The following is a 14,976-nucleotide window of genomic DNA, read 5'->3' on the forward strand; positions in this document are numbered from 1 at the left end:
TTTGGAACCAAGAGGGAAAGCTGCGTTTTCATCGGCGTTCAGTCACAAAATGCCACCCCGCCAGCAGGGCCCAAGCAAATGACTCCCTCCATGCGTCGGGAAACAGAGCCAAAAGCAATCTCGGAGACCTGACCCCTAGCGGATGAAGGGAGCTGGTCCTGAAGCACACGCTCCCGTAGCAAAGCCTGGGCCACAAAAACTCAGCCGAGCCCCAAGCCCAGCTCCAAAGGCAGGCATGCCTGGGAGAAAACAGCATTAAATCAAGTGGTTTTCCAGCAACAGGCATAACAGCGCCTAAAACACAGAGGCAGAGCCAACATCCCAGGGTCCATCCCGACAGACCATGGCGGTCAAATGCTATGGACAGAGCACAAAGAGGGGCGCAGCACAGCTACTGCCTCCAAGGCCAGCCAATCAACAGCAACGCGGAGCACTTCAAGAGCTTCGCACCTTCCATGCCTTGCGTGGGTGACAGTAAAGTCCCCCCCACGGGGTGCAGGCAGGCTGGCAGGGCAGAGATTGCTGCAATTCAACAGGCTTCATTAGAAAGCAGATTTGATGAGAAGTACGCACTTTATTTACCACCTTCTGTCCGAGGGTCTCTGAGTACTTCAGTGAAACAAGCCGTGTACCACTCCTGGGCAGTAGGGAAACCGAGGCACTGAGCGTTGGGCGACCGAGTTATTAATGTGGCGAAGTGAATGGAGAAATGGCCTGGGACTCGGAAGACCTGGGCTCTAGTCGTGGCTCTGCAATTGGCCTGCTGGGTCACCTTGCGCAAGTCACTTTAGCCTCCCCCTGCCTCAGTTTCCCCATTTCTAAAATAGGGATAACAATCCTGATCTCCTTTGGAAAGTGTTTTGAAAACTATAGATGAAAAGTGGTATATAAGATCTAGGTATTATTATTCTAACCCCTCTTTAAAACTCACTTCTTCCCCAGATCCCTCCTAAGTGATTAAGCAATCAGTCTTCAGCATCTAAATAAAAGTAGCTTTATTTTCCGCGGGGCAGAGCTCCTACAACTCCCACGGAAAGCCAGATCACTTTTACTAATGTTCCTAGGTATGGACAGGGCTAAAGGTTAAGGCACATGTGCCTTGCTAAATAAACTGGCTGCTTAGTATAAAAGTAAACAGAAGCTGCAGGTTTCCACCCCATCCTCCAGATCATTAAGGAAGATGTTGAACAAAACTGGTCCCCGCACTGACCCCTGGGGCACTCCGCTTGTTACTGCCAACTGCCAACTAGACATCGAGCTATTGATCACCACCTGTTGAGCCTAATGATCTAGCCAGCTTTCTATCCACCTTATAGTCCATTCACCCAACCCATACTTCTTTAACTTGCTTCTTTAACCTTCAGAGACTTGCTTAATCCACCAGGAGCACAACCCAGAGTTCAGAGTCTCACCACAACTGGAGCCTTGTGCTGCACAGTGTGTATTGACTCTGCAGCATGCCAGACACATCCAGGAACTGCCCACTCAGATCACGCCCCCATCGAGTTTCCAAAAAGTGACAGTGACTACAATCCAATTCGATCATCCCCACAAGGCTATGGGAACTGGAAGTGCAATTCAGCTCAATGCCCCTAACAATTATACCTTGCTCTTATCAGTAGATCTCAAAGCACTTTACAAAGGAGGTCAGCTGCATATCCCCACTTTACAGATGGGGAAACTGAGGCACAAAGTAGCGGCGTGAGTCGCTCACGGTCACCCAGCAAGCCACTAGAACAGAACCTAGGTTGCATGAATCCCTGTCAAGTGTTCTATCCACTAGGCCACTGCACATAAAAGGGTAAGGGTGCAATGTGCTACTGTAAACCACACGTGATTGCCTCTAAAATGCCATAGATATGCACGACCATAAATACTAGAGAGCTCTCTACCCAAGAGAGTTTACAACGTTTTAGAAACACCCAGGTTTGATTTAAAAATTCTCAGTGATGGAGAATCCACCACGATCCTTGTGTTCCAACGGTACAACAATTGTTGTTCCAATGGTTAATTACCTTCACTGTCAAAAATGTACATCTTCCCAGTCTCAATTTATCTAGCTTCATCTCCCAGCCACTGGATCGTGTTATACCTTTCTCTGCTAGATTGATGAGCCCATTGTCAAATATTTGTTCTCCATGTAGGTATTTATAGACTGTAGTCAAGTCACGCCTAAATCTTCTCTTTGATAAGCTAATTAGATTAAGCTCCTTGAATCTATCACTATAAACCATATTTTCTAATCCTTTAATCATTCTCGTGGCTCTTCTCTGACCCCTCTCCAATTGACCAACATCCTTCTTGAATTATGGACACCAGAACTGGACATAACATTCCTGCACCAGTTGCACCAATGCCAAATACAGAGTAAAATAACTTCTTTACTCCTACTCGAGATTACCCTATTTATGTATCCCAGGATCACACTAGCCCTTCAGGCCACTGTGTTGCTATGGGAGTTCACGTTCAGCTGATTATTCACCATGACTCAAATCTTTTTCCAGGGTGTCTGCTTCCCAGGACAGCATGGCCCATCCTATAAATACGGCCTACATTCTTTGTTCCCATAGGTTAGTAGTTCTCAACCTATTTACCATTGTGGGCCACATATGCAGCTCTCTCTGTGTTATGTGGCCCACATCTACACAATATATATACTACCTGCATGCCTCTGAGGATGTCACATGGGCCACAGCTGTGTGCTGATTGGGCCCCACACTTGAGAACCACTGCTATAGGTACACATTTATATTTCACTGCATTACAATGGACATTGTTTACTTGTACCCAGTTTACCAAGCCATCCTGATCACTCTGAGTTAGTGACCTACCCCCTTCATACACCATGCCCTCAACTTTTGAGTCATCTGCAAACTTTATCAATGATGATTTTATATTTTCTGCTGAGAAGATATAATCTAAGGGGCTATAAAACCTCATACTTTGAGCTTTGTCTCGTACAAGTCAGGAAGAGACTCTCCTTGGGGTCAGGTTAGCTCATAACAGTTTATTGTACTTTTCTTTGAACCACCTAGTAACAGCCACTATCTAAGACAGAATATGGAACTACATAGACTATAGATCCAGTATAGGCATTCCTAAATTAAGAACAAACAAGAGATGATGACAATGCAAAGTTGCTTAGAAGATGGGAAAGACAAGACAGTGGGAGGGGTTGTGTGGGCTCTCGGGAGGCTGATTTATACACAGAATCATAGACATATAGGGCTGGAAGGGACCTTAAGAGGCCATATAGTTTAGCCACTTGCACCAAGGCAAGACCAAGTATACCTAGACCATCCTGGACAAGTTTCTGTTTAACCTGTCCTTAAAAAACTCCAATGACGGAGATTCCACAGCCTCTCTTGGAAGCCTAGTCCAGTCCTTCAGTATCCTTAGAGTTAAAAAGCTTTCCCTAATATCTAACCTAAATCTCTCTTGCTGCAGATTAAGCCCATTACTTCTTGTCCAATCTTCAGTGAACATGGAGAACAACTGATCATTGTCCTCTTGAGAACAGCCTTTAACAGATTTGAAGATTATCATCAGCTCCCACCCTTTTTCCTCAAGACTAAACATGCCCAGTTTTTTCAACCTTTTCTCATAGGTCAGGTCTTCTAAACCTTTTGCCATTTTTGTTGACCTCCTCTAGACTCTCACTAATTTATCCACATCTTCCTGGAAGTGTGGTGCCCAGACCTTGACACAGTACCCAGTAGAATGGGACAATTATTTCCTGTGTCTCACGTAGGACACTCCTGCTAATACACTCCAGAATGAGATCGACCTTTTTCACAACTGCATCACTTTGTTGACTCATAGTCAATTTGTGATCCACTATAACTGGGCTTGGAAGGATTAGATTTTTACCGGTAAGTGTCAGTAATACTTCCATTGATAACAGAAATTTACAGCTTGGCCAAGTAAGAAAAATGCAGCTTGAAAACTTATTAGAGTTTGATTTAAGGATATTTACTTTGTTTATTTTGACACATGATGTTGACAATTTGTGTTTTAATAGTAATAAAGATTTTACTTTTACTAGTGTGATTAAATGATGATCTGAACCCCCCTTACTGTTTAGCGCCCCCAATAATTTCCTGCAACTGTTAAAATTTAAATTAATAGAAAAATGCTTAAAAATAAACATCAATATTATCCATCAAATGTATTAAAAAATAAATAATCTTCTTCTGCCAAGCCTAATTATAACCCCTAGATCTTTTTCAGGAATACTGCCACCTAACCACTTATTCTCTGTTTTGTTGCTGTGCATTTGATTTTTCTTTTGTAACGGCAGTACTGTGCACTCATCTTTACTGAATTTCATCTTGTTGATTTCAGACCAATTCCCCAATGTATCAAGGTTGTTTTGAATTCTAACCCTGTCCTCCAAAGTGCTTGCAACCCCTCCCAGTTTAGTGTCACCCACAAATTTTGTAAGCATATTCTCCACTCTATTAGCCACGCCAGTAATAAAAATAATGAACAGGAGCAGACCCAGTACAGATCCTCGAAGAACCCCACTAGGTATGTACTAGATATGAGAGGGAACCATTGGTAACTACTCTTTGAGTACAGTCTTTCAACCAGCTTACTCAACTTACAGTAATTTCAACTAGACTACATTTCCCTAGTTTGCTTATGAAAATGTCGTTTGTTAAAAGAGTTACCATAAGCAAGATAGATATCTATAAGCTTCACCTCTATCCACTAGGCCAGTGATCTTGTCAAAGAAGGTAATTCAATATCTAGAGGAATTTTTACAATGTAAAATATATTGTTATTACACACACACACACACACAGGATTAGAGAATTCAGATACCAAATACCAGCTAGCACTGATGTCATTTAATGTAAATACAGTAGAGTCTAGCTGACAGAGCAACGTCCCGGGATTCAGAGCTTCCCAGGAGCTATGCCCAGCTCTGCCACTGGCCTGCTGGGTGACTTTTTTTGGGCCAGTCACGCCCCTGTGCCTCAGTTTCCCCATCTGTAAAGTGGGGATAATCATACTTACCTGCTTAGTATATCGATTTGAGATCTACTGATGAAAAGCACTGTATAAGAGCTAGGTATTATTAGATATTATGATTACTAGTAAAAGCAGGGCACTAGGAACCAGGAACCAGGGGTTCTACTGTCAGAACTTTGCTCGTGACAAAATGAATTTGGGCAAGTCACTTCATCTGTGTATCAGTTATTCCATCTGCAAAATGGGAGTATTTACCCTACCTCACAGGGGCGGGAGAAGTGGAATTCACTGTTTGCAAAGACACCCTTCACCGAAGAGTGCAGTGTTAGCAGACAACACTTGACTTGGTGATACCAAAATGTGACAAGCTGAATCATCTATACTGAAATCAGAGAACCAAAACCTGGAATATTGGGAATATTAATGTTTCCACACAAGCGGCAAACCACGTGTGTTCTATTTAACAACCCCATGAGCCATCTAACTTCCATACCATTCCATACAGGTAAGTGCAGATCTTTAGATACAAAAGATTGAATGCACTAAGGGCTGAACACAAACACACAGAAGGTGCATTTAATATAGATTAGCCACAGTTATTTAGGGGCCTGCAATCTACAAAACACTGCAGCTATCTGTCTCAGTATGTTTCAGATAAGTCCTGAAAAATAAAGTTCCTCTGGGAACATTAGAGATCCCTCAGCATTTAATACAAGAAAGGGATTTGCCCACCATCTTGCCCAAACATCCCCTTCTCTCACCCACAACTACTGAGCAACGTGCAGCATGACAATTGTTCACCTCGCAGCCATCCTCCACACCAGAGGTGGCTGCATTTCAGTTGGGTTCTAAAAAGCCCTACATGGAATATTTAATAGGTAACGATAAGTGACACTATGACTTACATAGTACTATCATCAGTATGTCTCAGACAGATTTATAAAGGGGAGACCTGTATCATTTCCATTTCACAGATGGGGAACTGAGGCACAGAAATGAAAGTGCTTGCCCATGGTCAGACAGCAAGTCAGTGGCAGAGCGCAGAACAGAATTCAGGTCTCCTGCATTCTAGCTGCACCTGCGATCCAACCCCTGAGTGAACATCCCAGAGACCTTCTGCCATAATATTGACACACAGCAGAGAACAAAAGTACTTCTTTCCAGTCACTGGACCAGAGCTTTGTAAAGTTCACTGGTCCTAAAGCACTTGTACTGACCACCAAAGGACTTCCAGTCATGCTGGTTGCAAGATTTCATACCTTAATACCATGACATTCTCACCATCCTAGTCCCTAAACTCTGGTCAATTCCAATGTGATTTTAGCAGACAATCTCATGAATGGCTAAAGTTAATGATTTCTGCTATTTCAAAGCCAGGTTCCAAGCTGTCAGATGGCATAAAGCGCTGTTTTCTACTAGCTTTGGCCAATCAAGATAGCAACCACTAAAATCCATCTCTGGACTGAAGGGGAAAGGAATCAAAAGCCAATTAGGCATCAGAATGATCCAGTTTTAAATGTCTGATGTCTCATGACCAGCCAGGTTTGGAAACAGATGTGGTATGCCATTGGGAAATTGAGAATCCCAGCCTTCCAGGGCTATGCAGCAAGGGTTTCCAGGCACGAGGAAAGAGATTTAGGACAGTAACATTGTCGCAGATCCTTCTGTCTGACGCTACAGCGGGGCTAATCATGAACCTTGGACCAAATATTTTCATTCTCTGCATCTGGAAGCTGCAGCCTCCCCCCATTCCTGTCTGCAAGTGAAGTTGAACCAAAGCACAAGGGAAGCTTTTAAAGAGGCTGATACGACAGGAACTGTGAAATTACCCTTCACACTAAATCAGCATTTCTATAAATGTGAAATTATTCCACACAGTGGCAGCTACAACTGACAGCACCCGCGTCCTCCTCGTCCAGCTAGGGAGGGGACCCAGGAGCACTGTGAGATCAGGGATTCGCCGGCCGAGTGAGTTTCACCCCCTGGTGACTGTCTCCAGTGTGCAAGTCCAGCGGAGCACGCTGCCTGGAGATTCCAAGCAGAGGCATTTTTACTGCAATCCACTGGGTTACTTGGGTTTCCTTTAATGTGACTGTGAAGAGTTGCCTCGCTGATCTGGGGGCACGAGCAGGGTCAAAGTTCATATCCCGACTTCTGCTTCTGGCTCCCAGGTGGGGAGGAAGCTTGCACTGCTTCTGCACTTACACAGAGGACTGAAGCCTCTGGAGCTTTCCTTCTGACTCCCACCACCTGCACTAACTTCACACAAAGGCTTCAAACCATCCCAGATGTGGTTACAAATTAAAATTAAACTCTGCTCTCTGGGGGCTCCACGATCTGCAAGCACCCAGGTTAATAACAGTGAAGTCACTGCACTAACAGAATCGGAGCCACTGTGTAACACAATTGTCAAGTTTAGCTTTGCCTTCTACGGGCAAATAAGATTTTGAGGTCAGAAGCGCCCACTCTGATCTCCTGCAGAACACAGGCCATCATAGTTTCACCCCCCGATTCCTGCACTGAGCCCAAAAAGGTGCGCTGGAACTAGAGCGTTTCTTTCCAGAAGCACATCCAGTCTTGATTTAGAGACTAAGGCCTGGTTTACACCAGAAAGTTAGGTCGGTTTAACTACGTTGGGCAGGAGTGCGAAAAATCCAATCTCAAGTGGCATTGTGAAGCCGACCCAAGTCCCATGTCTTCCATTGACCTAGCTACTGCCTCTCGGGGAGGTGGATTACCCCTAACAGCATAGCTAGTGTCTAGACTGAAGCACTATAGCAGCACAGTTGTGACACTGTCGCATCTGAAACGTAGCGAAGCCGTGAGCTGAGAGCACCATCATTCTGGGGGTTGTGCAAACACACTTTGAGCCCAAAGTGCTTGCAGATAACGAACAAGCAGAGGGAATAGAGCAGGGACAAACATTACGCCAGCAAGATGAACACATGGCTGTGCAGAAAGGCGACACGCACCACTGGCAGGTTAAAGGGGTATTTAACAGGACACCTGTAATGTCGTGCAGTCCCCGCTGGCCACACGGGATCACATGTAAGTTAGAGTGTCAAATTCTGCTAAATTACACCAGCATTTACCCATCAGAGTAACTTCATCCCAGTATTTGACCCATTGTGTATGATCTAATGTGGCTGGATAACTTCATTTGGAGCCGGGCTGGGACCAAGTATTTACACCACCCAATGGATTGCCATGTGCTGTTTAACACAATTCAGTGTACTGTGTAGACAGAGGGGCATGATCTATTGGTCCACACACGGGACAGTGAAACAGGAACTCAGGAGTTCTAGCCCTGGCTTTATGACTCTGGGCAAGTCACATAATGCCTTTCTGTGCCTCAGTTTCCCCATCAGTAAAAGATAAGACTTCCCTAGCTCACAGGGGCATGGCAAGCCCTGCTGTTGGTAAAGCATTAGGATGAACTGCATTCACTGTTCAAATAAAGAGCTCACTGTAAAGGAAACTTATAATAGAAACAGTAACTTTCAAACTATTTGGTCCAAAAAGATGGGCAAGGAGAACCTGGAGGCACTGGTGGCAGCTCCTTCTAAATTACTGACGTAGGAAAGGAAGAACTAGAACCCTTCGTACATCATGTGGCAGCTAAGGGTGGGTCCAAAGGGGAAGACAGCACCAGAACAGGAAAGTCCAGACTGCAGGTGGCAAGTTGCAGCCACAGCTCCCGGCTGGTCAAGAACTGGGCACATCCCAGTATTATATCCAGACTCCCTCACCTCGGCCTGCTTGTTTGTCTCATTTGCCTGTTATGTCTCATCTTTTACACTGGGATTTTCAGAGACTCAGGGAGCAAGACACCTAAATCTCACTGAAGATCAGGGGGGGTTTGGAGACAGGCTTATTGAAAGCTCCCAAGTCATTCAGGAGCCCAAGCCCCGGGACTTGGGGAAGTCACAGCGCTCCTAGGGAGTTGTGCTCCTGGGGCTACGTCTACACTGCTGCCGGGGGCGTCAGTTCTGGCCCAGGCAGATGTAGCTTTCACTGAGTGAACCAAAAACAGCAGCGGCGCTGAGACGGGTTAGCTGTCCAAGTACAATCCTGTGCACCCCCAGGTGTATGCTCGGGCAGCTAGCCCACACCAACGTCCACGGGGCCTTGGCCAGGCTAGTATTTTGAGTGCACAAGCCTGAAATGACACCGCTGGCTGCAGTGTATAGATGTGCTCTATAAGTCACATGCGCTCCTTTGGAAATCTGCCCCCTTGGCTGTCAGCTCTTCAGGACAGCGACCGGCCCGTGCCGCATGTCTGTGCCACGCCTACAGCCACAGGGCGGCTCACCTCCGAGATGCCTTTACTTTTCTCTCTCTGCAAAGCTGCGCAGCAACTTGGTGGCGGGCCATCTGCCAGGCTCTCCTGCTGCTTGTGTAAACACACTGGCACCAGCTGGAGTTCGGAATCCAGCCAGTGCGATGCCAGCTGGTGACGTGGAAAACGGTCAGATTAGGGGAATGAGTAACGAGCAAGCGGGTGAGAAAGGAGCTACTGTTTGCACAGAGCTCCCTGCCAGGGTCAGGAAGAGCATTAGCCAGTGAAGCTTCCCAAATGCCGTGCAAGTCACAGCTCTCCTGCCCCACTCCAGCGACTAGCCAGATGGGTTTTAATGAAATGCTCCATTCACCATCTCCCAATCACTCAGACGGGGATCTGCTCCCGGCTAGGCAGTGGATATGATACTGACACTTGATTCTCTGAGAGCCTAAACTGGGGACATTCAAACGCCAATTCTAGCACTATGCTGACACATCCAACGGCCACACAGGGTGTGTCTACCCTGCAAAGAAAGCCTGTGGCAGGAAGTCTCAGAGCCTAGGTCTACACACAATCTCATGAGACTTGAGCTACAGGGCTAAAAATAGCACCATCACGCTCCCCTTTGGACTGGAGGAGAGGCATGGAAAGCTGGCGAGAGGTGGGTCTCAGAACCGGAGTGGGAATGTCTACACTGCTATTTTTAGGCCCGTAGCAGGACCCCAAGTCTGTAGACCCAGGCTCTGAGAGTCTCTGCTGCAGGACCGGTTGTGCAGTGTAAACATGCCCTCAGTTGCTTGCCTCTAACAGAAGCCTTAGTAAGGGGGTCACATGCTAGAATAGCCTTCCACACCCTTTGTGACCAGTGCAACGCGCACCGCCCCGGCATATGGTGCAACAAAGCAAAACCAGCTACAGAGAACATCTGGACCAAAGAGAAAAATCCAGCATGGGGACGGCTACGGTCACCTCTGACAAATACAGCACTGCCAATATCAGAGAAACATCATATTGGAACCACTCAGCATGCCATAGGGAAGAGAATGGGATAATGGGGACCAAAATCAAAGGACACCACGATTATAATGATAAGTATTTGAAGACTGAGTCACGCTGCATAGCCCAGCTGTTAACTTATAACTGGAGAGTGAGGGAAGTCAAAATAATTCTTAGTGTGGGAGTTGCTTATCCCATATAAATGCTGAGGTGCCCTTTTCTCCCCTTTGGAAGAGGACCCAGAGCACGTGCAGCCCCATGCATCAATAATTCACGACTCCTGTTCCCGATGTACCTAGATTACTAATGCTGGAATTTTAAAACTCCAAGGTTTTTAGATGTGACCAGTGATTCTGGGCACCCAACACAGACCTCTTAAAGGGTATTTCCCTCCCTCCCCCCAAAACCAGGCCCCTTTAACAGGTCTCAGTCAGGCACCCAAAAATCCTGGCCGCTTGTACTTTATTGTTCAAGCTGTTGGCATTTTGCAGGTCTTCCAGCAAAATCAAAAGTGAAACTAACGAGTGTTTCTGGTCAGAACCTGGTTAGTTTCACTTTCAGGTGTGTGCCTGCAGAGGTCTGCAGTTAACACAAGGCTATTGTGTTTGGTTATGGACATCTTTAAATGCACAATCCTGCCCCTGGTCTTGCCCGGGAAGTTTGCTTAGAAATCAATCATAGAAATGTAAGGCTGGAAGGGGACCTTCACTGGTCACCTAGTCCACTCTCTTGCATTGAGGCAGGACTAATATGATTCTAAACCAGTGGTCCCCAAACTTTTTACGCCATGCCCTCCTTTACACTGTCCATGCCTGCCCTCCCTTCACCTGGGGCCGGGGGCGGGGCCACAGCTGTGACTGGGACTGTGGTTGGGGCCAGGGGCTGAGGCCGGAGCAGTGGCCAAGGGGTACCAGGGGCCAAACCTGCAGCTGGGGGTGTGGCGTAAGCAGAGTTGGAGCCAGAGCGGAGCTGGTGGGTGGCTGGCCTAGCCCTCCTGCCCCTCCCCACCCATGTTCCTCTGCACGCCCCTAGGGGGACGTTCCCACAGTTTGGGGACCTCTGTTCTAGACTGTCCCTGACCTGTGTTTGTCTTACCAGTTCTCAAAAATCTCCAGTGACAGAGATGCCACAGCCTCCTTACGTCATTACAATATTTCTGTTCAGATTAGAGGTTTGAAAAACAAATTTAAAAATATACATTAGGACGTTTTCCACGCAATGTTGTGCTCTGACAGCTTGAGTGCCCATTGAAAGAAAAATAAAAAGCTGTTCATCCAAAGTACATTCCAGATGCATCAGAACAGACCTGCATGTAAACTGGACTCCCCAATTTGGACATGATTTTTTAAAAAAAAAAAAAAAGGTTTTTTTAGCATCTGACATTCAACACACAACAAACAGTTCTCATATACCTGTCTCTTTCTTTTGTTTTTTTTAACATACTATAGTTCATCAACCACACATTTCCCTTTATTTATTCCCTCTGCACCAGAAGATCTAGGATTTTAATCCTGGCTCCACCATAAGCTCTGCAACCTTGGCCAAGTCACTTCACCTCCCTGTTCTCCAGTTTCCCTGTCCATCAAACACAGATGGCACTTCCCTGCCACAAAGATCTATTGTAAGGCTTCACTCATTGCTGTTTGCATGGCGTTTTAAGAGCTTTGCAGGGAGGAAGCCATACTAGGGCAAAGTATATTTAGTATTAGTCTGGAAACAGGAGTTCACTTGGCAGCCTCCTAGTGCAGTATTTGGGAGATCATGATTCAGGACCATGGGGACAGTGGATTTTCCAAACAAGGAAAGGAACAAGAAAACAGGGAAAATCTCTGCAACTTGAACTTTATTGGCTCTGGGTAAAATGGATTCATTTCTCCTCCCACCAAGCTGTATGGTTAGTGACCCTAGAATCCAACTGCGCTTTTCTTTCTGACTACCTAAGCCCCCTGCTTTCAAAGTAGAGTGGGTGGCAGTTTCCAAGTGTAGTGAATACAGGGCATATGAAACAGCATTGCTCCAAGTCCCCAGTGTGCTGTAGTGACAAGCCTATCTGAACTGTTGGAACAAATAGGAATTTAACACAAGTTGGCATGATTTTATTACCATAAATGTCAACAGTTCTGCAAGCCAGCAGAGACAGCCCTGGATTAGGACTCAGGAGATACAGATTTGATTCCCAGCTCTGCCACTGGGTGACTTTGGGTAAGTCACTTCATCTCCCGTGCCTCAGTTTCCCCATCTGTAAAATGTGGATAATGATACCCACCTCCTTGATAAAGCACTCTGCTGATCTAGGGATGAAAAATGCTGCGTAAAAATGTGGTATTATTACGGGTAACCTAGTCCAAGCTTGACCAACTGGGTAAGAGCAACTGGTGGATTCAATCATCCATGTCATAGCATTGGAATTACAAACCAAGCCCTTTTCAAGATTCATTTGTTGCTAGAACATGGTTTACAAAACTACCAAGTGCAATAAAAACAATTTGGGGCTTGGGTGAAGAGAACTCATTTTAAATGTAAATACAGTGTAATTTTCATCAGTAAAATAGTGGAAGTGATTCTTCGTTGTCACTTCGATTTACTTTTCGAATAAGCAAGCATGTCTTTTCAAAGCACGTTCTGTCCTGTGGCTTCGTGCAGCGACCTGGACAGGTCAGGAGTCAAATCCCGTTTAGTCTGTTTGCCAGAGGCGCCAAGAGCTGTAGAAAATCCAGCGCTGCTTTCTGACTCACACAGTGACCACAACTTCCATGCAACTGGTCTGGATGGGAACCAGATCCAACTTGAATTAAGAGGGGACTGAAATTGGGTTCAATCAAAAAAAAAAAAAAAAAAACCCAAAAAACCCACAAACCACTTTTATCACGTTAGGGCTTAGTCATCATAGGAGCTAGAGATGGAGAAGCCTAGACTAGATCACATTTCCCTGCCAATGCAAGACTTTTCCCTATAGCGGTGGTTCTCAACCAGGGTACACGTATCCTGGGGGTATGTAGCAATCTCCTCTAAATATTTGCCTACTTTTACAACAGGCTACATAAAAAAAACACTAGTGAAGTCAGTACAAACTAAAATTTCATACAATGACTTGTTTATACTGTTCTATATACACTATACATTGCAACGCAAGTACAATATTTATACTCCAATTGATTTATTTTATAATTATATGGTAAAAATGAGAAAGTCAGCCATTTTTCAGCAATAGCGTGCTGTGATGTGGCATTTTAATGTCTGATTTTGTAAGCAAGGGCACAGTCGTCTGGAAAAGCTGAGCCACTGTCCTCTAGTACATTTTATAGCACTGTGTCAGTCCAGTTTCAAAGCTATCTGCCTAGTAAGGGACATATGAGGTTCCCCCATCACCATGCAATCTGAGTGCCTCAATCTTTACCATATTTATACTCACAACACCCCTGTGGGGTGGCGAAGTGTTATTATCCCCAGTTTAGATGGGAAACAGAGGCACAGTGACGCTAAGTGACTTACACAAACCCTGTTGTGGAGCAGAGACGTGAACTCAGGTCTCCTGAGTCCTAGGCTAGTACCCTAACCGCTGCGCTCTCCGTCTCCATCTGGCAGCTGCCTGCTGTCAAAGACGGGATACCAGGCTAGACCGGGCACTGGTCTGACCTGCCACGGCAGAGCATCGGTTACAAAGCGCTCTTTGCACAAGGAATTCCCACTGAAGTCAACAGAAGCTGTGTGTGTGAAGAGGACTTGCAGGGTAAAGTTGATACCCACAGCGCTTTGGAAGTATGAAATGACATACAGCTGTTCAGCATCATATTAGCCACCACGTTCATAGACTCAGAATCGTGGGACTGGAAGGGACCTCGGGAAGTAGTCTAGTCCAGTGCCCTGCACTCAAGGCAGGACTAGGTATTCACTAGACCATCCCTGCCAGGTGTTTGTCTAACCTGCTCTTAAAAACCTCCATTGACGGAGAGTCCACAACCATCCTAGGCAACGCATTCCAGTCTAACTACCCTGACAGTCAGGAAGTTCTTCCCAATGTCCAACCTAAACCCGTTCTTGCTGCAATTTAAGCCCATTGCTTCTTGTCCTCTCCTCAGAGGTTAATGAGAACATTTTTTCTCCCTCTTCCTTGTAATAATCTTTTATATATAAACTGTTATCATTGTCCCTTCTCAATCTTCTCTAGACTAAACAAACCCACTATTTTTTTTTATAATCTTCCCATACAGGTCATGTGTCTAGATCTTTTTTGATGCTCTCCTCTGGACTGTCTCCAATTTGTCCACATCTTTCCGGAAATGTGGCGCCCAGGACTCGACACAATACTCCAGTGGAGGCCTTATCCGCAAGCTGCCCTACACAGCAAGCTTTAGGGAAGCACAAGGACTGCGGCTGGATAGCAGCTCACCCCCTGTGAGCGCACAACTCCACAGGCCCTCGCAGACACACAACAATGGCTGCCTAGGTCAGAAGTCAGCCTGCTGCAGATTGGGAAGGAAATGGTTGTCGCATTTACAGCCTGCTGGGAAGTGCCTGGGAGCCCTGAGAAATCCTTCCCTACAGGAAATGTTCTATTGTGAGGCAGGTTCTCCCATTTCCTCCCGTATTTTCAGACAGCAGGAGCGCCGAGCCTTTCGCCAGCTGACGGCAGCATCTATAGCCACATTACTATGGAAGTGCGGCCTAGGAGACCGCTTGAGAATCTCTGCTCAGTGGTTCCCAACGTTTTTGGCTCGAGG

General features: G+C 45.9%; 1 protein-coding gene across 1 annotated transcript in view; it reads right to left on the bottom strand.

Annotated features, from left to right (window-relative positions):
* TRAM2 (translocation associated membrane protein 2) overlaps positions 1-14,976 on the bottom strand; it is a 51,278-nt gene that overhangs the window by 29,536 nt on the left and 6,766 nt on the right. The gene's annotated exons all lie outside the window — the stretch shown is intronic.

The sequence above is a fragment of the Emydura macquarii genome, unplaced genomic scaffold (genome assembly GCF_026122565.2).
Source record: "Emydura macquarii macquarii isolate MOO-44397 ecotype Brisbane River unplaced genomic scaffold, CSIRO-AGI_Emac_v2 contig_1041, whole genome shotgun sequence".
Lineage (NCBI taxonomy): Eukaryota > Metazoa > Chordata > Testudines > Chelidae > Emydura > Emydura macquarii.